This window comes from Aethalodelphis obliquidens, unplaced genomic scaffold (genome assembly GCF_003676395.1).
Source record: "Aethalodelphis obliquidens isolate GAN/ISIS:26980383/991018 unplaced genomic scaffold, ASM367639v1 scaffold9, whole genome shotgun sequence".
In the NCBI taxonomy this organism is placed as follows: domain Eukaryota; kingdom Metazoa; phylum Chordata; class Mammalia; order Artiodactyla; family Delphinidae; genus Aethalodelphis; species Aethalodelphis obliquidens.
The window spans coordinates 35535175-35553272 of NW_020837953.1; the positions used below are offsets into that span (position 1 = coordinate 35535175).

Sequence of the window (18098 nt, forward strand, 5' to 3'; positions counted from 1 at the left end):
CCGTTAAAGAGTATAGCTGTCAACTCTTGGTTACTTAACATACACTTACGGTCTCACCCTGAGGGGAACTGTTTAGTGAGCCAACCACATCCACTGACCCATCGGCTCAGGAGACTGTACTTTTCTCAATTACCAATTCATGTCTCGTGAACAGTTAGCCGTAATGGTATCCTGCTCTCTCTTTTCATATTCTATCAAGGATATTATTTATCAAATAATCACAAATAAGAGCTACTAATAAGCACATTTTACATGTTACCCCCTTTAATACTAATAACCCAGCAAGACAGTTAAACCCAATTTATAATTAAGTCCCAATAGTGGAGAGGTTAAGGAACAGGTCCAAGATCACATACAAAATCCAGTCTGAGCCTTTTAAAGCTCATGCCCTTCTACCCACTAGAACAGTTTCTCGTACTTTAGTGTGCGTGAAAATCACCTGGGGATCTTGTCAAAGAAAAGATTCTGATCCAGAAGGTCTGCAGTGGGATCTGAATTCTGCATTTCTAATAAGCTGTGGGTTGACTCAGATGTTGATAGTCCAAGGAATCCTCTCTGAATAGCAAAGCACTATACAACATTGCCTGTTCTCAAATCACATTTTTTCACATCTAATTATTATCAAATATGTTTTAAGCAACCCTTCACCTCTAAAAAGTTCCAAGTCATCCTCAAAACCTTCCCTTTTGCACCTGCCCTTGCTCCAGTCAGAACAGCTTTAAGAATAAAACCTACAAAATACGGAGGATTCTAATAACCAGGCCTTAGGTGAATAGCTCTGTGGCCTGGCACCAACCAAAACTCCTTTAGAATGCATTCCAGCAACCCGGACTTCCAGGGCTAGACAAGCTTCCCTGGCTGCTACTAAAGTAAATGGAGGTCAAACTGTTCCTGATCTAGAGTAAACTGGTGACCTGAACCTGGTTAAGCCCTGGCAGGTTCTAGGATGGTACAGCCAATCAATAAATGTATGCTGAACTGGACACAGTGAAGAGATCTGGGCTCATGGCACCATACATGACCTACTGTGACATTTCCATTCTAACTACTATGCCCATCTGTCTTCTCCCACAGAGAACAGGACAACTCTGCTTGTCTTCCATAGCCTTCCATACCCAGATTCCCTAAAAGCCATATCGAACAGCATTTCAAGGCCTATATTCTCTTTTGTGGTATAAAGTCTAAAGATTAAGGCTTAATATTACGTGCTGCCTCGACAGCTGGTAAAATCAAGAAGGCCTCAAATGCCCTAACCACAAATTCCAGTACCCACTCTGCTCCCGTGGACAAGGTCCCCTAGTCAAACAATCCTCCTTATCAAAGGGGCCAGGCACTGTTCCTGTTTATTCCTGGGTAGTGGGTTTCAGTTCCCTGCCAGCCCCCAAAATTATTCAAACAAGTCAATCACATCCTCTGGCATAAACCAGAAAGCACCCACCTTCTTGATACTGCAAGCCTGCCTCCCACAGCCCCTGGTTGTTAATGCTGCTCCTGAGTACACCCTCTGTGTCCTCCTCTGGGGCTGTGAGTATAAATTGCTTTCAGTCTCATCTGCCAGTGTCCAGTGTTGTGTGCTTAGCCATCCCCACAACCCTAGGGTAGGAATCCCTCCCTCATCAACGAGGTGAAGAGGAGGTGATTAAAACATCGTTTTTTGCCCAATCCACTGATCTCTGCTCTTTTTCCTATCCTTGAATCTCCTGAATGCCTTTGGCAAGGTCATTAACTACTCTACAATGGTAATGATGTCCAGCATTTGTTCTAAGCTCTGTCCATACATTTTCCCACTTAATTCCCCAAACATCCCTATGAGGTAGACACCATTATTATCCCTAATACACAGATGAGGAAACTAATGTCCAACAAGATTATGCAACTTGCCCAAGACCATACAGGTATTAAGTTAGAGCAAAGCTCAAATGCAGATCTACCTGGCTCCCTGTTCTTAATTACTACCTTAGTCTTGAGAGGATTTCGGGGCTCAGTGCTATCATTCCTCAACTCCTCTCACAGACAGAGATGTGCGGCTAGATGCCCTGACAGGATCACCTGCATTTGAGATGCCATGTCTTTTGCTGGTCTCTGCTAAAAGATGGATGGAAATGTGTCTATTGGAACAGGCCAGCTGGCTTGCCAGGAAGAGACTGGCAAGAGACTTCCCTCAACGGCTTGAACTTAATTTACCAAAGGTCTAGTTTGGTTATCAACCTCATAGATACAAACACCCTATCCTGTAAAAGTCTCAAAATTAATCAGACTTGGGGAGTTTGGATAGTACTGTCTAAACTAATTGTTTAAGAGAAGAAATATAAATCAGAAAGTCAATTTATTAGTTCATTTATTAGTGAAATGTGCCTACTCTCTGCAGTCATCTGTGAAAAAATTCCAGCAGCAAGGTCAAGTATGATCAGAAAGCCTTTTAGGAATCACAGAAGAGACTACATCTCTCAACATTCAGTGGTGGCCTGGTGCATCTGTCTTTGACACTGCACAGTGCTGATGGGAGTGTACACTGGTAAAAATCATTCAGGGAAGTAATCTAGTAAATAATCTGCTCATGTAGAGCTATAAAAAATGTCCTTGGAGAGGGACATGAGAATTTGGGGGGATTGAGGAGGATATACTTTATGTGCCCTGTTTGAATGTTTTACCAGGATGTGTTTTACAGAATGTATCTGTAATATATATCAGTTGTATAATTACAAATTAAAAAAAGAATGAGACTCCTATGATATTAGAAGAAAAAAATTGTTAATGTTTATTCCTTTAGACCCACTTCTAAGTATCTATCTGTAAAGAGATAATAATTAGAGATATAATAAAATATTTATGCACACTGTATTCAGAGCAATAGATTTAATGGTAAAAAACTGGAAACTTAGATGTATAATATGAGATTTTTAAAGTAAACATGGTATACAGACATATTATAGAATATCATGTAGCCATTAAAAATCAGGCTCTCTATATGGTACCTACAGCACAAATAACCAAAGGAAAAAAAAAATAAGTTGGACTTCATCAAATTTAAAAACTTCTGTGTATCAAGGGACACTATCATGAAAGTAAAAAGACAATCCACAAAATGGGTACAAATATTCACAAATCATATATCTGATAAGGGTCTGGTATCCAGAATATGTAAACACAGTGTATCAGAATATAAGGTATTCAGAACTCTTACAACTCAACAATAAAAGGACAAATATGCCCATTTTAAAATGGGCAAAGGATCTGCACAGATATCTCTCCAAAGAAGATATAAAAAATGGCAAATAAGCACATGAAAAATGCTCAACATCAGTAGTCACTGGGGAAATGCAGATCAAAACCACAATGAGATATCACTCCACACCTACTAGGATGCTATAATAAAACAAACAAACAAACAAAAAATACAAGCATTGCTGAGGATGTGGAGAAACTGGAAATCCTATACGTCGCTGGTGGGAATGTAAAATGGTAGCCCCACTGTGAAAAATAGTTTGTCAGTTCCTCAAAAAGTTAAATACAGACCCAGCAATTCCCCTCCTAGGTATATACCCAAGAGAAATGAAAACATATGTCTACACAAAAACTTGTACACTAATGTTCACTGCAGCATTATACATAACAGCCAAAAAGTGGAAACAACTCAAGCAGCCATCAACTGATAAATGGACAAGTAAAATTGTGTTTATCCATACAATGGAATATTATTCAGTCGTAAAAAGGAATGGAATAATGATAGTGCTACAAACACGGGTATACCTTGAAAACATGCTAAGTTGAAGCCAGACACAAAAGGCCACATAGGGTATGATCCCCTTTATATAAAATGTCTAGAATAGGCAAATCCATAGAGACAGAAAGCTTAGTGATTGCTAGAGGTTGGGAGGAGGACTGGCGAGTGAATGCTAATGAGTATGGGGTATTTTTTTGGAGTGATGAAAATGATCTAGAATTAGAAAGTGGTGATAGTTACACAGACTTTGAATTGTACACTTTAAAACAGTAAATTGTATAGTATGTGAATTATATCTAAATAAAAAATTTTTAATTAGGCTCTTGAAGATTTTTAATAATGTGGTGAAATGCTCTCAGCATACTAAACACAGGATGCAACTGTATATATAATTCCAACTTGGTTTAAAAATATATGTACATGCATATATACATTTGCATTGAAAAAGACAGAAAATATATTAAAATGCTAATAGTGGTTATCCGTAGGTAGTATCACTATGGGGGACTTATTTTCTTCTTCATATATTTCAAATTTTTTCTACAGTAAACATGCATTATTTTTATAACCTGCAAATTAAAAAACCCAGGTAGGTTTGTCTGGCTTCAAAGCTAGTGTCATTTCCAACATACTATACACTCATAAGACATTTATTTAGCTCCTACCAAGCAAAGTTAAATAAGATATAATCTCTGCCCACAAGGAATTTACATAACTCCAGGGTGGGGTCTGAACCCAAGTCCATGGACTGGGAAGGGGAAGAGGCATCTATAATGCTCTTTAAATTACTGGACACACAGTGTTATTCAACTGCACACTTTCTGGGAGACAGGTCATGAGCAGCAGTGTAGCTCAGTGGTTAAAGGCCGGAGCTAGAGCCAGACTACCTGAGTGTGAAGTTTGAATGCCCAATCACAAAGTGTGACCTTGGAAAAAATCGCCTAAACTCCATGGGGCATAGTTTCCTCATCTACAAAAAAGGGGTAATAATAGTACCTCTCTCACTGGGTTGTTGGAAGATTAAATGAATTAACACAGCTAAAGCACCAGCATTATATGCTGGGGACACAGCAAGTGCTCAATAAACTGATTATCTGCTAGCTGCCAGCATCAGCATCAGCGTCATCGTCATCATGATCATCACTACCACCACCTCACCACCATATTCTCAAGGAGGTAGAGACAGGAGATTAAGGACCACTAGAAAGGTTGTTTTTCACGTCTCAAAACTGGCAGCTAGCATCTGATTCTTGATAAGCCTATAATAACTATTACATTCAACTAATTTCTTTTTCCAGATTCTCTCAATCTCTAACGAAACTCTTCTTTTGAGGTGTTCAAAACAATGAGGCAAAACATCAAACTGTTTGGCATAACAAACTGCTTGTGTCCTCTTATCTTTTGTCTAATTCATAGAAACAAGCAATTTTTCAAGGCTATTATAATGGAAGGAGGCTTTGAGAGACTTATCTGCCTTTCCCCTGCCTTTCCGGGCCATGCTGCTCTGATCCAGTAGTTCATCAACGATGACTCTTCACAGGCCAAACTGCAAAATCTCCTGAGCAACATATTCATCTAATGAGCGGCTGGGGATTGTGACTGCATTACACCTAATGCCGACTCTTCCATCCTGCAGTCAAGACTCTCAACAAGCAATCATCACTTCAGTGCTTTCACATTCAACCTCTTAGGTGTTACAAAAGACCCTTGGCTTCATCACTGACACTTTTGTCCTGACCTGAAAATGTGGATGAGTTCTGCGTTTTCACCAATCTGATTATGATAATACACTTTTCTTCACGGGGGAATAAATCTCAACCACACAGTAGCAAATTCCAAAATCAAAGATACCCATCTAATGTAAAAGTAAAGAGCTCAAGCAACTGAAGAATACCAAAACAGGCCTTGTGACTCCAGAGGCTGTGTGTTTAACAGTAAAGGTTTAGGGCACAGGCTGTAGAGACAGCTCGCCCGCGGGTGAATCACAGCTCTGCCTCTCTTACCAGCTATACAACTTGAGGCAAGTTGCTTAACTCTCTGGGCCTCAGTTTCCTAATATGTAAAATGGGGATAATATTAGTTTTATCTCATAGGGTAGCTGTAAGCATTAATAAGCCTCTGTTAGTAAGTCAATGCACATGAAGGGCATTTCCTATAACATTGTAAATGTTCATTAAATGTTAAAAGGAAGCATAAAAATACACCTGTCAAAATACTTGTTTTTACAGTTTTGGGCTGGTGATCAGTTCACAGATATACTGTTTTTCGTTTTTTAAAATAATTATTTATTTAGGGCTGTGTCGGGTCTTCGTTGCTGCACATAGGCTTTCTCTAGTTGCAGCGAGTGGGGACTACTTTTTGTTGCGGTGCGCAGGCTTCTCATTGCAGCGGCTTCTCATTGTGGAGCATGGGCTCTAGGTGCGTGGCCTTCAGTAGTTGTGGCACACGGGCTCGCGGGCTCTAGAGCACAGGCTCAGTAGTTGTGGCACACAGGCTTAGCTGCTCTGCAGCATGTGGTATCTTCCTGGATCAGGGATCGAACCCGTGTTCCCTGCATTGGCAGGTGGATTCTTAACCACTGACCACCAGGGAAGTCCGATATACTTGTTTTTAATCACTCTGCCTCATCACTTATATAAGTTACATATATATCTTCTATATACTGTATGTCAAATATTATATAATTTTTAAAAAAGAATTTATAGACAATCACATTGCAAGTTTCACAGCTGAGTCAAGCTAGGAAAGGGAGAGGGTTAGGCCTCTCATAACAGCATGTTGGATTATATAATCTGAGAGATTTCACACAAAGCCTTTAACTCACTGAAATTAATAGGAGATACAAAGAACTTTCAAAATCACCTGCTCCAATTCCCTTATTTGTAGATGAAGAAACTGAGGCCCTGAGAAGTGTTTTAAGATCTTCCAGTTCACTAATAACAGAAATCAGACTCTTCTGTTAACTATGACTCAGATATATATTTTTTAAGTGGAAAGCAATGAGGAAGACATTATGGCAAGGGGGAAAAGAAAGACATAGTTTGGAAGAGTTACGGTAGCAACCTAACAATGGGAGCTAACATTTTATGAAGATTTATTATATCCCCGACACTGTGACAAGCATTTTGCATGGGTGCTCTTATATAATTTTTGCAAAACCTGGGAGGTAGTTACTATTATTAACTCCACTTTAACTGAGAAAGTGGAGACCTAGAGAGATTAAATGACTTGCCCCAAATCATAAAGCCAGTGAGCAGTAGAGTCAGTAAATGAACCCATGCTGTCTGACTCTGGAGCCGGACCTTTACCACTGGATATTGCCCAAGCTTAAGAATTTAAAAAGCAGTGAAGCGCTTGATCCTTGAGTCTTTCTCCTACTTTTTTGGTAACTTCTCTGTTCAGAGGCAGCGCAAAGATACACAGTAAATGAAGTAGTTTTAAAGGAAGAACATGACCTTGATTTAGAGCCTACTTATTCCCCGCTATATGAGGCACCATACACACATTACTCTGGCCCCCTGACTTGTCCAAGGCCATACAGCTGGTAATAGTGCCACTGGGGGATGTGGAGCCCATGCCGTCCCAGCAAACCTCCAAGACCCATTTCCCAGCCTAGTCAGTGGACAGTGTATGCTTGTCTGTCCAGCAGATCTTTACTGAGTTCAGCCAAATGGCCTTAACTGGCTTGGAACTACACAGAGAAGAAATCAGCATACTCCCTGCTCTCAAGGAGTTTATGGCACAGCTGGTAAGAAGAGACCACTTTCAGCTTAAAATCCTTCTTTTCTTCTACATTGTAGTTAAGCAGCAGAAGCACTGAAGGGTCTATGGAGCCCCAACTTCCTGTGAGACTGTCCTATTACCCTACTCAGATCACCCAGCCTTCAGGACACTTCTGTGTATATTTCATACATGAACTCCATTCTCCTCTCCCCTTAGTACTGTAAGCTTTTTCTCTTGCCTTTGAAGAAGTAGGAATTATTTTCATCTCTATCTTTCTCCCATCCATCACCAGGGATTATGACAAGAGTGTTAACTTAAGGAACTAACATCCAAAAAAAAAAAGCAAAAGAGGATAACTTCTCTATTGTCTTTAACGTTTGGAAAGAGCCTATGGGGCTCCATAGTATTTGCTCAAAAATGTTCAAAGAAATACATGGAAAACTTCATTTTCTGCTGCCCAGGAAAAAAAAAATCCGGAACTCTAGGGGCCAATTATTCTGCTGTCTTGGACTTTGACCTTAGAAAGTCTCCCTCTGGTTTAAATCTGACTGGAACTGAGGGCAGTTGACAGCAGAGTACCAGCTATAAGAGCAGCTTGTGTCTAGGTGGTCAAATTTAATGACTGCCAGGGCTTCTGAGCGTCATTCAGAAGTTATAGTACCGTACCAAACCTACGGGCTAAATGAATAAGAGCAGCAAGTTCCACTGTTGTTTAAATTTATAAGTTCTTACTACGTTCCCAACATCATGTTAGGAGCTGGGTACTCAAAACAGTGACAGGCCTTTAAAAATGAACTAAGATCAGATTGCACTAACAAAACTCTAAGATAAAGAGAAGGCAGAGCAAAAGCAGAGGACATAAGAGAAGCAATAAAGAGGGAGAGAGAGGAGGGCTTACTGTTTGCAAACAGTAGAAGTGAGGGAAATATTTGTGACGTGAATTAGAAGGGAAGACTAATATAATACTACTACCAGTTACAGTTTAGAAGAGTAGCTCTTGACCATCTCCCTTGCTTCTGCTTTTCCCTGGCCAGCTGGAGTTTAAAATTTTAAAAACAATCTTAATAAGGAGCTAAAAAGAGTTGGGTTCTACACCTGACTTTAGCTCTGTAACCTTGAGTTACTTAATCTTTCAAAACCTGTTTTCTCAAGTGCAAAATGAGTGAACATGTATATGGGAGCTCATAATGCTATTCTCACTTTTATGTTTGAAATTTCCATAACAATTTTTTAAATGGGGATAATAGTATCTATTGCTTAGTTGCTGTGAGGATTACAAGAAATTGTGTAAAACACTTAGTACAGTGCGTGGCACTTTTTAGGTGTTCATTAAATGCTAACTATTATTATCAACATGCTATTTTTTTAAGTTCTGGGATGGGGATAAGGAGGAGAGCAAAATGCTATGAACCAGTGAATTAAGGCTACAGACTTCAAACTGAGGAACAACTGTGCAAGGAAAACCTTCCCAAATATATTCTTATAGGTTTCTCACTCTTTTATTCACTTTTTCCCCTTACTGCTTTATTCATTCCATTCAACAAATATGTACTGACTGCCTACAGTATGCAGGACACAGAGCTAGGTATTGAGAATGGGAAAGAGAGGAAGACAGACAACAGAAGGGGTTTTGAGGGGACAATATAATGGGATGGGCTTTTGGAGGAGGGTATCTATGAACCACCAGAAACGATATGCAAAAATTTTTGAGTACGTGGGTGTATATAACTTCTCTGAGAAGTTCTGGAGGGATTCTTAAAGGAATTATTTATTTTTTTAAAAAGTTAAGAATGAAAGTCTAATAAACTGAGCAAGAAGCAAACAAACTTTATATAAGGAAAAACACAAAATACTCTTGAAAAATCACAAAAGTAGCCTTGAGCAAATGGAAAGACAGACCATGATCTTGGATAGAAATATTCAACATCATAAAGATGTCAGTTCTCCCTAAGCTAATTTATAAATTTAGCATAATCTCAATAAAAATACCATCAAGTTGTTTCATCCGGAAATTAGACAAATTTATTACAAAGCTCATATGGCAGAATAAACAAGCAAAACAGTGAGGAAAACTCTGAAAAGGAGCAATATGAAAAAACTAGCCCCTCCAGACAGTAAAACAAATTACAAAGCCTCTAAAATTAAGATAGTTTTGCAATGGCATATGAATTGACAATCAATGGAACAAAACAAAATCCAGTAGGAAACCCAAATGCACGTAAGAGTTTAGTATCTGCTAAAGACAGCATCTCAAATCAGTGGAGCAAAGATAAGAGCTTTTAATAAGTAGTGCTGGGACACCTGGCTGGCCATTCATTGGAAAAAAGATAAAATTGGATCCTTCCTCAAACCAAATGCCAAGATAAATTCCAAATGGATCTGAGTCTTAGATACTAAAAAAAAAAGAAAAAAAAAGAAAAAAAAAGTGAAACCATATATGTACTAGAAGAAAACATTAATGAATTCCTCATAAATTGAGAGTGGCACAAACTTCCTAACTCTGACTCAAAATCTAAAGCAATACACTGAAAGACTGATCATTATGACTATGTAAAGATGTAAAACTTTTGTATAGCAATAACACTACATATGTAAAGTCAGACATGTGACAAACTGGAAAAAATATTTTTGTAACTTATACCACAGACATTGGGCAGATATTCTGTAACTCATAAAAGGAGAAAACAAAATTAAACTATACTGAAATATTATTTCTTACCTAACAGACTGACAAAACTCCAAAACTCTAGCATCAAGACTCAAGAGAAACAGAAAAGGGTCAGGCATGAAATAAAAACTTCTATGAATATACCTTGCTGTATAGTTTTGATTTTGGAACCATGTGAATGGTTTTCATAGTTAAAAAAACAAAATTAGATTTTTATAATCAATTCTTAAGTTTTAAAACAAATGGGTCTGTTTATCAAGTTGGTGGCATACCACATAGAGAAAATAATTACATGAAGTGACTTTTAGGACAATATTTGACTATACAACTCAAATAGCATATATTCTAAGGACAAAAGGAACCACAAAGAAAACTAAAACAACATTCAGTAATCTAATGGTCAGGACAGACAGCAGCATTGCTACTTGCCGGGTTAATAACATGGCCAGGGAAATCCAGAGAGAAGGAACAGCCCGAAAGCCCTAGAGCATGGCCCACAGTCCAGGAAGGGTGAAGTTCCATGTTGCCCATTGAGTGTTAATGACTGACGCTCAAGTAGAAGGGTAAGAGGGAGTGGAGAAAGCGCTAAGAGTTGAGGCTTGAGGTGGGCACAGCCAGGGCTTGAGGGCAGCCCAAGCCATGCCAAGGAACCACACAGAGGGCAGGCAAGCCATCTTGGAGTTTTAGCCTGGAGAGTAACGTGTTCCGATCTGTGCTTTACAAAGATCACTGGCAACAGTGTACAAAATAGATTGGATTGGAACAAAGGTGGAAAGCTGGCTGGCCAGCTACAGACTGCTGCCGCAGTAATCCAAGACAAGAGATTACAGCGGCTTTAGCCCAAAGAGAAAGGGGACATCAACAGGCTTGCAGTCTAAAAAATGTGTGCCATTTGTGGGTGGGGAGTGGAAGGGGGTGGAGAGTTGAGAGAAGGGGAAGAACACTGGATGACTCCTGGGTTTCTGCCTCTGGCAGCTCCGTGGTGCCATCCACTGAGACCAGGAACCCAAGAGAAGTACCATATGGAAGAAAACTGCTAAGTTCACTGCTGCCAGAGCCCCTCGTGGGGGCAGGGAGCCAAGGGAGTCAAGAAGGAAGACCCAACTGTCAGGCCACAGTCCTAGAAAGCTGAGAAACAGATGAAACTGCAGAGTTAGATTACCTCTTGTAAAATTTTCTCAAAGTCAGAAATAGAATCATATACTGTTCATTTTTGTTTTTTATATTAAAAAAATAAGTCAACTAACCAGTACTTGTAACAGTAACAGTACTTGCAGCCTCAAAAGCTATTATTCACACTTATAATCCTTTGTTTCTAACCTCCCTCAACCTAGTTGGGCCCTTTCCTTCATAAAACATGCCCTATTGTATGTCCCAGAACCAGATTCTAGAGCTTATAGCAGAAGTCACTCATGCAAACACCTTCAGGGGTCTGACAGATGTAAAATGTTTAAATGTAAGCAACTAATTGGTAAACACAACACGGGCCAAACTCTGGCCTAAGCCATTTTCTATTGAGGTCCCATTTTCACAAAATATTCTAACATGAAGATTTAAAAGATACTTCCTTCCTTTTTTTTTTTTTTTCCTTTCGGGTACTAATAAAACCAGAAATTACATCACGAACTGACTTTTTCAGAGGTCCTAATATTAGACAAGTTCTGAGATAAGTTTGGTTTCAAAATAGCAGCTCTACTGTCACAGATACAGAGGGTCTCCAGGACAAATGCAGGGGAAGCATCCTTGCCTCCTGTCTCTGCTTCCTTGAATCTATCCCTCTCCTCCTCTCTCCCTTTTAACCCTACTTTCCTAACCCTGAGGAACTGACTCCACCTGCAAAAAGTTGATGCCTAGAGCCAAAGTACTGGGCTTCTACTACTCTTCCTTTCACCTGTCAGAAGAAACAAATACGTTCATCTGCTAACCAGGTTGTCGAGACAACACGTCCCCATTTCACCAGTCTCATGTAAAATAATGACAATGATCTCTAAGGCATCCCTGAAGCACCTCATTGGGTGAATGCCTATATTATACACAAACATTCAACTATGTTTGACCAGTTTAGACAGGAAACAAAGCAAGAAAAGACACTTTTACTTTACATCTTTGAGGTCAAAGTCCCAGAACAATAGAAAGTACTAGTTTTAGGGGGATTCTCCTCACTGTTTCGGTTCAGTGGTGTTACATGTTCATTGTTGGCTCAGTACCTTTTGAAGGGTCAAGGACCCCTCTGAGACCTGACTACAGTACAAGTACAAGCACACCTCATTTTATTGTGCTTTGAAGATAGTGCACAGTTTTTACAAATTAAAGGTTTGTGGCAACCATGCATTGTCAGATGATGGTTAGCATTTTTTAGCAATAAAGTATTTTCTATGTGACTCGCTTTATTACAATACTCACTTTACTGCAGTGGTCTGGAACTGAACCCGCCACATCTCCAAGCTATGCCTGTAATGGGCTCTCTTCCCAGAAAAAAAAATGGCATTCACACAAATCTGCAGGCAAATTCAAAGGATTCATGGATCCCTTGCAACTTGACCATTTACCCCAGATTAACAAGCTAATGTGGATCAGCAATAACATATTTACTTTATCTATGGAAATGAAATACTTGATGTCATGATTTTGAGGATATGGAGTTAAATAACAACATTAGGGAAATGTAAGGAAAGATAGCTTTCTTTCCCTACCTTTCTCTCCCTTGAGAGCTGTAGGAGTCTTACAACTGCACACTCTCTGCAAATGAAATACCGCACCCTCTGCATGACTTAAAGAAAGTGACAACCTCATCTCTGAATTTAAATGCCCTTAATATTTAATTCTTTCCTCTATAGGTTATAGCTTGCTTTCTCCACATTATCAAGATGATGGCTTTAGAAGGCAGGCTATTGGAGATCCAGAAAACAATATATCCCAATCCAGTTTCCTTGTGAAAATCAAAGAGCTCACTCTCTTGAAGAGTTGAAAGAGGCTGAAGGGTCACCGCTTCCCCCCAGGGTGCTGGTACAGGCACTACTCCAGAAGGGTAATGTAAATACTCAGTATGAGGCAACAGGGCACACCAATTTGTTTTTCAATCTGTTTTATTTCAGTTCAAAGCACCTTTGCAGATAGATAGTACAGGAAAATAAGCCACACTTTGGTTATACCCAGTCTTCCTCAATCTCCAAAAGCAGGTGAGTATTGCCAAAGTGTGGCTTGTTTCCCTGTGCTGCCTGTCTGCAATGATGCTTTGAACTGAAATAAAATAGACTGAAAAACAAATTGGTATGCCCTGGCTCTTCCTGCAGTTTTATATTATCCTTCAAAGCTAGTGTTACCACCTACTCTTTACTGGAATCCAACAGACCCAAATCACAGAGTAAAACTGCAATACTTTAAATGTGAAGGCCCCACCCAAACCTAAAATAGCAATTTAATTCAGGGCTTGTTGGTTAACATTGCATTAACATGCCACTCTCCATCCAGTTCCTTGCTCCATTTGCTGGGCTGGATTACCTCTTCTGATGACACGTGCAATATGGTTACTGGATACAGTTTAAAACAAAACTTGACATTGCTGATCTTCCTATATGGTTTGCTCAATTTATTACTGCCTCTGTAATTTTTCATGTTCATGAACCCAAACATCATCATTTATTTTTACCTATTCAAAAAGTCTACCAGCTTTAAAGCATTCAACATTCTGCTTAAAGTATGTAACATTATTTTGAAAACTTTTAGAGAAAAGCCCAAATCATTTGCAAACCAATTCTAAAATTACTACCAACTAGAAGAAGCCTATCATTTTCTTAGAATGAAGGAATGCAAATAGTTTCAAGCTTAAAACACTAAAATGATGAAAAACGCTCTCCACAGACAGTTGTATAATTTTGTTTAAAAAATTAAATCCTAATTGGAAAAGATCCTCTCTTAACAAAACATAAAGAAAAAAAATAAGATCTGTTCTCCTCCCCCCAAAGACAGAAACACACACACACATACCCATGCACACACACACCCCCCACACACCCTCATCTGTAACATACTTCTGAATTTTTGTTATTATTTATCACTTTAAGTAAGTTTCCATTTGGGGTCAAATTTGGTTAGTTTTCTCTAATTGGAATTAAGCAATATGTGTGTAACAAAAAGAAAACACACAACAATCCTTTGAGAAGGTAACATTATCCACATTTGACAACTTAGACAATAACCTGTAACTGGCCCAAGACCATGCAGCTCTATCAGCAGTAAAGCTGGGTACAGGGCCGGGACTCAGAGCACAAGACTGTGAAACACAACACATTCACTGGCTTCTTTCTTCTGTAACTCTCCAAGTTCTTGCCATCTCACAGTCTCTGAACCTACCGAAAAGTTCTTCCTCTCTAATTCTCTCCCCTTTCCCTTCCTTTGGACTGGATCCTGGTCACTCAACAAGTTTCAGCTTAAACTACCCAGAAGAGAGGTCTTCGGGGACTATCCTGGTAATAATAGGTGGTCTCCCAGGTCAACACTGTTTTGTTTGCTTTATAGCAGTTGCCACAATCTGGAGTAACTTTGGTACCTCTTTACTGTGTTAAGACACTCGGTTTTGGGTCCATGTTTCACCCTGATAATCATAGCCACAGTGGTGCCTGGTAAATAGCAGACACTCAAATATTTGTTCAGTGAATGGCCTGGATTTATTTACTATTTACCAAATACCAGGGTGTGGGCACTGGCTAGCAGCTGATACAAGAAGAGGTGAAGTGTGGTCCCTGCCCTTCAAGACCTCCCAAGTTAGCAGGAAAGATAACAAACAGATGGAATAATTCAGGGTGGTTAGTGTGATCAGTTTAGGTTCAGATCGCAGCTCCCTTATGCATTAGCTATGACCAAGGTCATCTCTCCTGACTCTGTTTCCTCATCTTTAAAATGGGAATATTAATACTACCTATGTCATAGTGTTGGTGTGAGGATTAAAAGATAAGCCATGGAAATAATGCACATAGTGAAGTCCTTAGCACACAGGAATCACTCAATAAATATTAACTACTGATTTTATTATGATGCAATGACAGCTATATATGAAATTATCTTTGTTTACCTGTATGCCACCTGTCCAAGCCCCTACAGAATTTAAATTCCATGGAAGGGCAGAGATTACGTTGATCTTGTTCACCACTGTATTTTCAGGGATTTGAATCATTGCTAGTATGTTCTAGGTGCTCGACAAATACTGAATGATTAACAAATGTATGCAGGCAAGCATGGGTGTTCTGAATCTATTTGTTAGTTAAACTAGTGACGAATAGTTAGGTTTGGGAACAACTCTTATAAAAGAACAATGTCTACTAAATAGACATGTCTCCGAAGAAGATACACAGATTGCCAACAAACACATGAAAGGATTAATCATTAGAGATATACAAATCAAAACTACAATGAGGTATCACCTCACACCGGTCAGAATGGCCATCATCAAAACATCTACAAACAATAAATGCTGGAGAGGGTGTGGAGAAAAGGGAACCCTCTTGCACTGTTGGTGGGAATGTAAATTGATACAGCCACTATGGAGAACCGTATGGAGGTTTCTTAAAAAATTTAAAAAATTAAAAACAGAACTACCATATGACCCAGCAATCCCACTGCTGGGCATATACCCTGAGAAAACCATAATTCAAAACACTGTGGTCATGTACCACAATGTTCACTGCAGCACTATTTACAATAACCAGGACATGGAAGCAACCTAAATGTCCATAGACAGATGAATGGATAAAAAAGATATGGCACATATATACAATGGAATATTACTCAGCCATAAAAAGAAATGAAATTGAACTATTTGTAGTGAGGTGGATGGACCTAGAGTCTGTCATACAGAGTGAAGTAAGTCAGAAAGAGAAAAACAAATACCGTATGCTAACCCATATATATGGAATGTAAAAAAAAAAAATGGTTCTGAAGAACCTAGGGGCAGGACAGGAATAAAGATGCAGATGTAGAGAACAGACTTGAGGACACGGGAGGGGGAAGGGTAAGCTGGGAGGAAATGAGAGAGTGGCATGGACATATATACACTACCAAATGTAAAACAGACAGCTAGTGGGAAGCAGCCACATAGCACAGGGAGACCAGCTCGGTGCTTTGTGACCACCTAGAGGGGTGGGATAGGGAGGGTGGGAGGGAGATGCAAGAGGGAGGAGATATGGGGACATATGTATACGTAGAGCTGATTCACTTTGTGATACAGCAGAAACTAACACACCATTGTAAAGCAATTATACTCCAATAAAGATGTTAAAAATAAAAAATAAAAGCGTCTAAATTAGGAAGTGGGGTGTGGCAGAAGTTTGATGATTTAGCCAAGTAGAGAAAATTTTCAGTTGAGGCTGTAATTAAATCTCCACAAGCCATACAAAGATTTGGATTCGATTCCAAGGAAGAACCAATAGTCCCAGTTTGAGAGATGCGAAAGAATGAAGTCCAAGCAGAAGGACATGGGTCCCCAGGCAGGGCGCTCCCAGGGAAGAGCTCAATTTGCCAGACCTATAATCTATTACAGTCTTAGACAGCTTAACTTCTCAGAACCTGGGCTTCCTCCTCTTACGCAAAACAGACACGGACACTTCTAAAAAGTTACTGGTACAAAAAAGCTGTGTATGAATATAAATAAGCAACTGGCTTACCGTAGGCTCTCGGTAGAATGGTATTATTGTTATTCAAAGTAGAAGAAACAATTCCATTTTGAATAATACACCAATAAGACCAGAAAAGGTAATGGAAGCCAGAGTGGTTGGTCAAATAAAGAGCTCTGGGTGCATAGGGCAGTTGTAACTCGAGTTTCCCACTCCCTGAGAAGGGACCTGAGGAATCCCTGAAGGACAACACTGACCCGGTCTATTTGTGTCTAGAGCTGGGGCCGCCACAGTTTTTCTGTGAAAGGCCAAAAGCATTTTCGGCTTCGTGCGCCAAGGGATCAAAGCCATCAGATATCTGTTGCAACTACTCAACTTTCCTCTTGTAGAAGGAAAACAGCCATAGGCAATACGTAAACCATGAACACGGCTGTGTTCCAATAAAACTTCATTTACGGACATGAGAATCTGATTTCATACAACTGTCACAAATTATGTGAAATATTCTTCACAGCCATTTAAAAAAATGTAAAACCTTCTTAGCTCCCGGCTGACAAAAACGGGGGAGGGTGAGGGGCGGATTTAGCCCAAGACCCTAACTTGCTGGGGCCCGGCGTCGGGATTTGGCGGGAGGGGAGGAGGGGTGAGAGTGCGAGAAGCAGCTGCGAGGAGTGGCCTCCGATCGCGCCCAGTAGCAGGCGACGAGGGTTGAGGGCAGGTCCCAGGCGGAGAACAGGCCCCAAGCGGGGAGTAGGCCCGGCCGAGCGTCCCGGCCGGGACCCCGTGGCCTCTCCCCACCACAGACGACAGCGGAGCCTGCGCTCGGAGTGTAGGCCGCCCCGGGGCTCCAGGTCCCGGGGCGGGGAGAGACGGCCGGGACTTGGCAGAGCGCAGCGGACTTCGCCACGCCGAGGGGTCTCTGTTCGCCCCTCATTCGGGGCGCCTCTTAGGCCACAGCTGCAAAAGGGGTCTCCACGCTGAGTCCCAGCCCCGTTTCTATGGTTACCTGTTCAGCACCGATTCAAACTGCGGTTCTTTATTGACAGCGCCATAAAGGACACGAACACTCCTGCCCGAAGGGAACAATAAAGCTTTCTCCATTCAACAGCGCCAGAGACGCCAGCAGGCGGCCATTTTAAGGCCGGAGCGGAAGAGATATAAGCAAGGAGGCGGCGGCCCGGCCTGCCCCGCGCGCCACAGTCACGTGCTGGGGGCGGGCCTCACGGGGGCGGGACGCGCGCTCTCCACCAGTGCTAGCACGCTGGGACAAACCCGTTGCTAACCGCTTCTCTGACCTCTGACCCTTGACCACTCCCTCTCCTCCCCACACTCCCTTAGGAAAGTTCTCATGGGTTTCTACCACCCCTCACCCGGG

At 40.7% G+C, this 18098-nt stretch overlaps 1 protein-coding gene across 7 annotated transcripts in view; it reads right to left on the minus strand.

Moving 5' to 3' along the window:
- ZBTB40 (zinc finger and BTB domain containing 40) overlaps window positions 1-17883 on the minus strand; it is a 78229-nt gene extending 60346 nt beyond the window's left edge. For 3 of the 7 annotated variants that reach the window (XM_027109820.1, XM_027109819.1, XM_027109818.1), the window contains exon 1: window positions 17730-17875. The gene's annotated coding sequence lies outside the window, so the exon portion shown is untranslated. Of the gene's footprint in view, window positions 1-17729 lie in introns of all 7 variants that reach the window. The other 4 variants (XM_027109817.1, XM_027109816.1, XM_027109814.1 and 1 more) reach the window with 2 other exon arrangements.
- Between the last annotated feature and the right edge of the window lie 215 nt (window positions 17884-18098).